The sequence below is a fragment of the Oncorhynchus keta genome, unplaced genomic scaffold (genome assembly GCF_023373465.1).
Source record: "Oncorhynchus keta strain PuntledgeMale-10-30-2019 unplaced genomic scaffold, Oket_V2 Un_contig_2209_pilon_pilon, whole genome shotgun sequence".
Taxonomy (NCBI): Eukaryota; Metazoa; Chordata; class Actinopteri; order Salmoniformes; family Salmonidae; genus Oncorhynchus; species Oncorhynchus keta.
The window spans coordinates 1-10000 of NW_026282757.1; the positions used below are offsets into that span (position 1 = coordinate 1).

General features: G+C 46.8%; 1 long non-coding RNA gene and 1 pseudogene across 1 annotated transcript in view; one reads left to right on the plus strand and one right to left on the minus strand.

The window, feature by feature from the left end:
* Positions 1-753: 753 nt before the first annotated feature.
* LOC118382541 (adhesion G protein-coupled receptor L3-like) overlaps positions 754-10000 on the plus strand; it is a 46357-nt pseudogene continuing 37110 nt past the window's right edge.
* The window catches only part of LOC127921363 (uncharacterized), a 1753-nt gene continuing 510 nt past the window's right edge, over positions 8758-10000 (minus strand). Inside the window, exons 2-3 of the long non-coding RNA XR_008108809.1 lie at positions 9086-9181; positions 8758-8925 (exon numbers count right to left, since the gene is read on the minus strand). This is a non-coding gene — a long non-coding RNA (uncharacterized LOC127921363). The remainder of the gene's footprint in view (positions 8926-9085; positions 9182-10000) is intronic.

Below are 10000 nucleotides of genomic sequence, written 5' to 3' on the forward strand. Positions count from 1 at the left end.
CACACCATACACAACCACACAACCACACCATAACACGCTCAGAAACACTGATACAAATGTTCCACACCAACAGCTTGCTAGCACTTTACAGCAAAACAGTTGTTGTGGACAAGTCTGCTTAGCAACATGCAGGCCTTCAGCAGGACCGCAAGACACACAGACACATATTGACTCATTCAGTGTCACCACACATTCTGTTCCCCTCCCTCCCTCCCCACTATCTCCCTCCCTCGCTCCCCCACTATCTCTCTCTCGCTCTCTCTGTCTCTCCCCGTACCGCTCCTCTCTCTCTCTCTCTGTCTCTCCCCCTACCTCTCCTCTCTCTCTCTCTCTCTCTCTCTCTCTGCCCTACCTCTCCTCTCTCTCTCTCTCTCTCTCTCTCTCTCTCTCTCTCTCTCTCTCTCTCTCTCTCTCTCTCTCTCTCTCTCTCTCTCTCTCTCTCTCTCTCTCTCTCTCTCTCTCTCTCTCTCTCCCTACCTCTCCTCTTTGTCTCTCTGTCTCTCCACCTACCTCTCCCTCTCCTCTCCTCTCTCTCTCTCTCTCTCTCTTCATTTTTCTCCCCTACCTCTCCTCTTTGTCTCTCTGTCTCTCCACCTACCTCTCCTCTCTCTCTCTCTCTCTCTCTCTCTCTCTCTCTCTCTCTCTCTCTCTCTCTCTCTCTCCTCTCTCTCTCTGTCTCTGTCTCCCCCTACCTCTCCTCTCTCTCTCTCTCTGTCTCCCCCCTACCTCTCCTCTCCTCTCTCTCTCTCTCAGCATTCAGAGGAGAACTTCAACCCCAACTGTTCTTTCTGGAGTTATTCCAAGCGGTCCATGACCGGGTTCTGGTCCAGTCAGGACTGTCGACTACTGGACACCAACAGAACACACACCACCTGCTCCTGTACTCATTTGACCAGCTTTGCTGTGCTGATGGCACACGTTGAAGTCAAGGTAGGTCAGAGATTGACTAGTCATGTCTGGGCCTGCTGTACTGATGGCACACGTTGAAGTCAAGGTAGGTCAGAGATTGACTAGTCATGTCTGGGCCTGCTGTACTGATGGCACATGTTGAAGTCATGGTAGATCAGAGATTGACGAGTCATGTCTAAAGGCTTGTGATTGATGCATCAGGGCCCCATAGTAAAGGCGTGTGTCAACAGTTGATGTTATTCTTCAGTAACACAAACCCCGAAGCAAATCAGGGGGAGAAAAAGTGGTTCATTCAAAGAGAACGAATCATAGATGTTATGCTGAGAAGTAGATGGTGGATGTTCCTTCTTCCCTGTCCTCAGTGATTCTCTCCTCAGTGATTCTCTCCTCAGTGATTCTCAACAGTTGATTCTCTCCTCAGTGACACTCTCCTCAGTGATTTCATCCTCAAAGTGATTCTCTCATAGATGTGATTCTCTCCTGGTGGATCTCTCCTCAGTGATTCTCTCCTCAGTGATTCTCTCCTCAGTGATTCTCTCCTCAGTGATTCTCTCCTCAGTGATTCTCTCCTCAGTGATTCTCTCCTCAGTGATTCTCTCCTCAGTGATTCTCTCCTCAGTGATTCTCTCCTCAGTGATTCTCTCCTCAGTGATTCTCTCCTCAGTGATTCTCTCCTCAGTGATTCTCTCCTCAGTGATTCATCCTCAGTGATTCTCTCCTCAGTGATTCTCTCCTCAGTGATTCTCTCCTCAGTGATTCTCTCCTCAGTGATTCTCTCCTCAGTGATTCTCTCCTCGGTGATTCTCTCCTCAGTGATTCTCTCCTCAGTGATTCCTCAGTGATTCCTCAGTGATTCTCTCCTCAGTGATTCTCTCCTCAGTGATTCTCTACTCAGTGATTCATCCTCAGTGATTCTCTCCTCGGTGATTCTCTCCTCAGTGATTCTCTCCTCAGTGATTCCTCAGTGATTCTCTCCTCAGTGAATCCTCCACAGTACAAAGAGACAGGGTGTCATTTATAACCCCCCCAACGCTAGCCTATTATTAAAAAAGTATCTGGGTTTTTGGTTTTGATTCAATAATATTTTTGCCATTAAATCTTATTTGATAGGATTTATTCTGTATCTTATCTGACTGAATTTTCTCTACTCTCCCCCTCCCTCTACTCTCTCTCTCTCTCCACCCCCCCCCCTCTACTCTCTATTCTCTCCATTTCCCCCTCCCTCCCTCCCTGCCTCTCTCTCTCCTCTCCCTCTGTCTCTCTCCACCCACCTCTCCCTTTCTCTCTCTCTCTCTCTCTCTCTCTCTCTCTCTCTCTCTCTCTCTCTCTCTCTCTCTCTCCTCTCCCTCTCTCTCTCTCTCCTCTCCCTCCTCTCTCTCTCTCTCTCTCTCTCTCTCTCTCTCTCTCTCCTCTCCCTCCTCCTCTCTCTCTCTCTCTCTCTCTCTCTCTCTCTCTCTCTCTCTCCTCTCTCCCCTCTCTCTCTCTCTCTCTCTCCTCCCCTCCTCTCTTTCCTCTCTCTCTCTTTCTTTCTCTCTCTCTCTCTCTCTCTCTCTCTCTCTCTCTCTCTCTCTCTCTCTCTCTCTCTCTCTCTCTCTCTGTCTCTCTCTGTCTCTCTCTCTCTCTCTCTCTCTCTCTCTCTCTCTCTCTCTCTCTCTCTCTCTCTCTCTCTCTCTCTCTCTCTCTCTCCTCTCCTCTCCCCTCCCCTCTCTCTCTCTCTCTCTCCTCTCTCCTCTCCCCCTCCCCCTCCTCTCTTTCTTTCTCTCTCTCTCTCTCTCCCTCCCTCTCCAGAAAACAGACTCCATGCAGGACCTTCTGCTGGATGTGATAACATGGGTTGGTATCCTGCTGTCGCTAGTCTGTCTCCTCATCTGCATCTTTACATTCTGCTTCTTCAGAGGACTACAGTCAGACAGGAACACCATCCACAAGAACCTCTGTATCAGCCTCTTCATAGCAGAGTCTCTGTTCTTAGTGGGCATCAACAGAGCTGACCAACCGGTGAGTGGAGGAGGGAGGGGGGCGAGGGGGGATGAAGCAGGGGGAGGAGGAGGAGGATGGAGGAGGAGGAGGATGTGGTGTGTATTGTGAAGACCAAGCGGTGCGTTTATCTGTCTTCTATTTCTCTCTCACTTTCTCTTGTTCCCTTTTCTTCTCCTGTTTCTCTTCCTATTTCTCCCTCTCTCCCCTCTCTCTCTCTCCCCCCTCTCTCTCTCTCTCTCTCCTCCACTCATTCCTTATCACCTGTCCTAGTCGACTTCATCAGACTTCTACTAGACACCTCCCCTGTGATGGTACTTACCTCATTAAGGGAGTGTGTGTGTGTGTGTGTGTGTGTGTGTGTGTGTGTGTGTGTGTGTGTGTGTGTGTGTGTGTGTGTGTGTGTGTGTGTGTGTGTGTGTGTGTGTGTGTGTGTGTGTGTGTGTGTGTGTGTGTGTGTGTGTGTGTGTGACTCCAGTCCTGTGTTAGTTATGGGTAACTGTGTTGACTCTCCCATTAACAGCGTTGCTAGTCTCTCAGCTGGAGGCTGGTGTCAGCTGTTAACACCAGAGGGAAATCACAACCCTGCTTACCAAATGACACCCCAACCCCTACATAGTGCACTACATTAGACCAGGTCCTATATGGTAGTAGTGCACTTTTTAGGGAATCGGGTGCCATTTGGAACTCATGCAACAGGCTCTGAATCCAACACGGTGACTTAGTTATTACCTGCCTGATGTGACATCGTCTCTCAACAGCAGAGACATGATGGAAGATTAAAGACACACTTCACTATCTCTCTGTCTGTCTGTCTGTCTGTCTGTCTGTCTGTCTGTCTGTCTGTCTGTCTGTCTGTCTGTCTGTCTGTCTGTCTGTCTGTCTCTCTTTCTGTCTGTCTGTCTCTCTTTCTGTCTGTCTGTCTGTCTGTCTTTCTGTCTGTCTGTCTCTTTCTCTCTCTCTTTGTGTTTTTAGTCTTCTATCTTACCCCTACATCTCTCCTCTCCTCCTGTGTTCTCTAGTAGTCTCCCATCTAACCCCTACATCTCTCCACTCCTCCAGATTGTGTTCTTTAGTAGTCTCCCGTCTAACCCCTACATCTCTCCTCCTGTGTTCTCTAGTAGTCTTCTATCTAACCCCTACATCTCTCCTCATGTGTTCTCTAGTAGTCTCCCGTCTAACCCCTACATCTCTCCTCTCCTCCAGATTGTGTTCTTTAGTAGTCTCCCGTCTAACCCCTACATCTCTCCTCTCCTCCAGATTGCTTTCTTTAGTAGTCTCCCGTCTAACCCCTACATCTCTCCTCCTGTGTTCTTTAGTAGTCTCCCATCTAACCCCTACATCTCTCCTCCTGTGTTCTTTAGTAGTCTACCGTCTAACCCCTACATCTCTCCTCCTGTGTTCTCTAGTAGTCTCCCGTCTAACCCCTACATCTCTCCTCCTGTGTTCTTTAGTAGTCTCCCGTCTAACCCCTACATCTCTCCTCCTGTGTTCTCTAGTAGTCTCCCGTCTAACCCCTACATCTCTCCTCTCCTCCAGATTGCCTGTGCCGTCTTCGCGGCCCTGCTCCATTTCTTCTTCCTGTCAGCGTTTACCTGGATGTTCCTAGAGGGGGTTCAGCTGTACATCATGCTAGTGGAGGTGTTTGAATCAGAACACTCCAGAACCAAGTACTTCTACCTGGCTGGGTACGGGGTTCCTGCTGTTATAGTGGCCGTCTCCGCTGCCGTGGACTACAGGAGCTACGGCACAGACAGAGTGTGAGTAGGGAGGGGGGTTTATGTTTAACCAGCCATTATAGTGGACTACAGAGACAGAGTGTGAGTAGGGAGGGGGGTGGATATGTTTAACCAGCCATTATAGTGGACTACAGGTACGGCACAGACAGAGGGTAGGGAGGGGGAGGGAGGGAGGGAGGGAGGGAGGGAGGGAGGGAGGTGGAATAGAACTGTACCATAGAACCATAGAACTAGGTGGAACAGAACTGTACCATAGCACTATAGAACTAGGTGGAACAGAACTGTACCATAGAACCATAGAACTAGGTGGAACAGAACTGTACCATAGAACTAGGTGGAACAGAACTGTACCATAGAACTAGGTGGAACAGAACTGTACCATAGAACTAGGTGGAACAGAACCGTACCATAGAACTAGGTGGAACAGAACTGTACCATAGAACTAGATGGAACAGAACTGTACCATAGAACTAGGTGGAACAGAACCGTACCATAGAACTAGGTGGAACAGAACTGTACCATAGAACTAGATGGAACAGAACTGTACCATAGAACTAGGTGGAACAGAACTGTACCATAGAACTAGGTGGAACAGAACTGTACCATAGAACTAGGTGGAACAGAACTGTACCATAGAACTAGATGGAACAGAACCGTACCATAGAACTAGGTGGAACAGAACTGTACCATAGAACTAGGTGGAACAGAACTGTACCATAGAACTAGGTGGAACAGAACTGTACCATAGTACCATAGAACTAGATGGAAGAGAACCGTACCATAGAACCATAGAACTAGGTGGAACAGAACCGTACCATAGAACTAGATGGAAGAGAACCGTACCATAGAACCATAGAACTAGGTGGAACAGAACTGTACCATAGAACTAGGTGGAACAGAACTGTACCATAGAACTAGGTGGAACAGAACAGTACCATAGAACTAGGTGGAACAGAACTGTACCATAGAACTAGGTGGAACAGAACTGTACCATAGAACTAGGTGGAACAGAACCGTACCATAGAACTAGGTGGAACAGAACTGTACCATAGAACTAGATGGAACAGAACTGTACCATAGAACTAGGTGGAACAGAACTGTACCATAGAACTAGGTGGAACAGAACTGTACCATAGAACTAGGTGGAACAGAACTGTACCATAGAACTAGGTGGAACAGAACTGTACCATAGAACTAGGTGGAACAGAACTGTACCATAGAACTAGGTGGAACAGAACTGTACCATAGAACTAGGTGGAACAGAACTGTACCATAGAACTAGGTGGAACAGAACTGTACCATAGTACCATAGAACTAGATGGAAGAGAACCGTACCATAGAACCATAGAACTAGGTGGAACAGAACCGTACCATAGAACTAGATGGAAGAGAACCGTACCATAGAACCATAGAACTAGGTGGAACAGAACCGTACCATAGAACTAGATGGAAGAGAACCGTACCATAGAACTAGGTGGAACAGAACCGTACCATAGAACCATAGAACTAGGTGGAACAGAACTGTACCATAGAACTATAGAACTAGGTGGAACAGAACCGTACCATAGAACTAGATGGAACAGAACCGTACGACAGAACTAGGTGGAACAGGACAGTACCATAGAACTAGGTGGAACAGAACTGTACCACAGAACTAGGTGGAACAGGACAGTACCATAGAACTAGGTGGAACAGAACCGTACCATAGAACTAGGTGGAACAGAACCGTACCATAGAACCATAGAACTAGGTGGAACAGAACCGTACCATAGAACTAGATGGAAGAGAACCGTACCATAGAACTAGGTGGAACAGAACCGTACCATAGAACCATAGAACTAGGTGGAACAGAACTGTACCATAGAACTATAGAACTAGGTGGAACAGAACTGTACCATAGAACTATAGAACTAGATGGAAGAGAACTGTACCATAGAACCATAGAACTAGGTGGAACAGAACCGTACCATAGAACTAGATGGAAGAGAACCGTACCATAGAACTAGGTGGAACAGAACCGTACCATAGAACCATAGAACTAGGTGGAACAGAACTGTACCATAGAACTATAGAACTAGGTGGAACAGAACCGTACCATAGAACTAGATGGAACAGAACCGTACCACAGAACTAGGTGGAACAGGACAGTACCATAGAACTAGGTGGAACAGAACTGTACCACAGAACTAGGTGGAACAGGACAGTACCATAGAACTAGGTGGAACAGAACTAGGTGGAACAGGACAGTACCATAGAACTAGGTGGAACAGAACAGTACCATAGAACTTGGTGGAACAGAACTGTACCATAGAACTAGGTGGAACAGAACTGTACCATAGAACTAGGTGGAACAGGACAGTACCATAGAACTAGGTGGAACAGAACTGTACCACAGAACTAGGTGAAACAGGACAGTACCATAGAACTAGGTGGAACAGAACCGTACCATATAACTAGATGGAACAGAACCGTACCATAGAACTAGATGGAACAGAACTGTACCATAGAACTAGATGGAACAGAACTGTACCATAGAACTAGGTGGAACAGAACAGTACCATAGAACTAGATGGAACAGAACCGTACCACAGAACTAGGTGGAACAGAACTGTACCATAGAACTAGGTGGAACAGAACTGTACCATAGTACCATAGAACTGGGTGGAACAGAACTGTACCATAGAACTAGGTGGAACAGGACAGTACCATAGAACTAGGTGGAACAGAACTGTACCATAGAACTAGGTGGAACAGAACAGTACCACAGAACTAGGTGGAACAGAACTGTACCATAGAACCATAGAACTGGGTGGAACAGAACTGTACCATAGAACTAGGTGGAACAGAACTGTACCATAGTACCATAGAACTGGGTGGAACAGAACTGTACCATAGAACTAGGTGGAACAGGACAGTACCATAGAACTAGGTGGAACAGGACAGTACCATAGAACTAGGTGGAACAGAACAGTACCACAGAACTAGGTGGAACAGAACTGTACCATAGAACCATAGAACTGGGTGGAACAGAACTGTACCATAGAACTAGGTGGAACAGGACAGTACCATAGAACTAGGTGGAACAGAACTGTACCATAGAACTAGGTGGAACAGAACCGTACCATAGAACTGGGTGGAACAGAACTGTACCATAGAACTAGGTGGAACAGGACAGTACCATAGAACTAGGTGGAACAGAACTGTACCATAGAACTAGATGGAATAGAACTGTACCATAGAACTAGGTGGAACAGAACCGTACCATAGAACTAGATGGAATAGAACTGTGCCCACAGAGGAAAGCCCTCTCACCCCGTCCTTACCTTTTATCACCAAGGTATGAAATCTCACCGGCGCCACCTGTCAGTGTAGCAGACTGGATCTAACAGGCTCACTGGAGCCCAATCTACTGTGGCAGCCTCCCCCCTCCCCAATGAAGCACATTAATGATGTTGTGAACGTGGGTTTGCTGTACAAACTCGTACTATTCTAAAAAGTGACGCTGGCTCAGCGCGGAGCCGGAATGACTGGCCAGTCGCACTTAAGTCCCATTCAGGGCCCATTATAAAAGGTGAAACTGACCCAGATTGATTGGCCAGTCGCATTGACTCTCATTGAGAGGCCATTCTAAAGGTGATTCTGGCTCAGCTAGGAGCCAGAATGACTGGCCAGTCGCACTGAGTCTAATTCAGGGTCCATTATAAAATGTGACACTAGCTCTGCTCGAGCCGTTATGGAGGTCACAGTGGCTCAGCCCAGACCCATAATGGAGCTCTGTCTAATGTGGCAGAAATTGGAAGATGAATAATTCAACGAACAGGTCGTGAATCAGTCGGCCATTTAAACCAGCTTAACACACACACACACACACACACACACACACACACACACACACACACACACACACACACAGACAGAGAGAGAGAAAGTCATCCTTGTGTTGTGATGAATTGATAAGTAAAGATATTCAGGGCTATTTAATATACCATGTGTCTGATAACATATTTTACTACCACGTTTAACCTTTGTGTGTGTGTGTGTGTGTGTGTGTGTGTGTGTGTGTGTGTGTGTGTGTGTGTGTGTGTGTGTGTGTGTGTGTGTGTGTGTGTGTGTGTGTGTGTGTGTGTGTGTGTGTGTGTGTGTGCGCGCTCTTGTCCTTTTCACCTTGTCCCAGTAATTTATCTACTTCATAAATACTGCTAGCGAGGGTTGCACCTATAACTCACTATTTAAAGAAACACACACACACACACACTCTACAATGTCATACGGAGATCTAGGCGATGTCATATCTCTACACCTGGAGAGAGCAGTGATGTCATATCTCTACACCTGGAGATAACAGTGATGTCATATCTCTACACCTGGAGATAACAGTGATGTCATATCTCTACACCTGGAGATAGCAGTGATGTCATATCTCTACACCTGGAGATAACAGTGATGTCATATCTCTACACCTGGAGATAGCAGTGATGTCATATCTCTACACCTGGAGATAACAGTGATGTCATATCTCTACACCTGGAGATAGCAGTGATGTCATATCTCTACACCTGGAGATAGCAGTGATGTCATATCTCTACACCTGGAGATAACAGTGATGTCATATCTCTACACCTGGAGATAACAGTGATGTCATATCTCTACACCTGGAGATAGCAGTGATGTCATATCTCTACACCTGGAGATAACAGTGATGTCATATCTCTACACCTGGAGATAGCAGTGATGTCATATCTCTACATCTGGAGATAACAGTGATGTCACGTCTCTACACCTGGAGATAGCAGTGATGTCATATCTCTACACCTGGAGATAGCAGCGATGTCATATCTCTACACCTGGAGATAGCAGCAATGTCATATCTCTACACCTGGAGATAGCAGTGATGTCATATCTCTACACCTGGAGATAGCAGCGATGTCATATCTCTACACCTGGAGATAGCAGCGATGTCATATCTCTACACCTGGAGATAGCAGTGATGTCATGTCCCTACGTCTGGAGATAGCAGCGATGTCATATCTCTATGTCTGGAGATAGCAGTGATGTCATGTCTCTATGTCTGGAGGTAGCAGCGATGTCATATCTCTACACCTGGAGATAGCAGCGATGTCACGTCTCTACATCTGGAGATAACAGTGATGTCATGTCTCTACGTCTGGAGATAGCAGTGATGTCATATATCTACACCTGGAGATAGCAGCGATGTCATATCTCTACGTCTGGAGATAGCAGCGATGTCATATCTCTACACCTGGAGATAGCAGCGATGTCATATCTCTATGTCTGGAGATAGCAGTGATGTCATGTCTCTATGTCTGGAGGTAGCAGCGATGTCATATCTCTACACCTGGAGATAGCAGCGATGT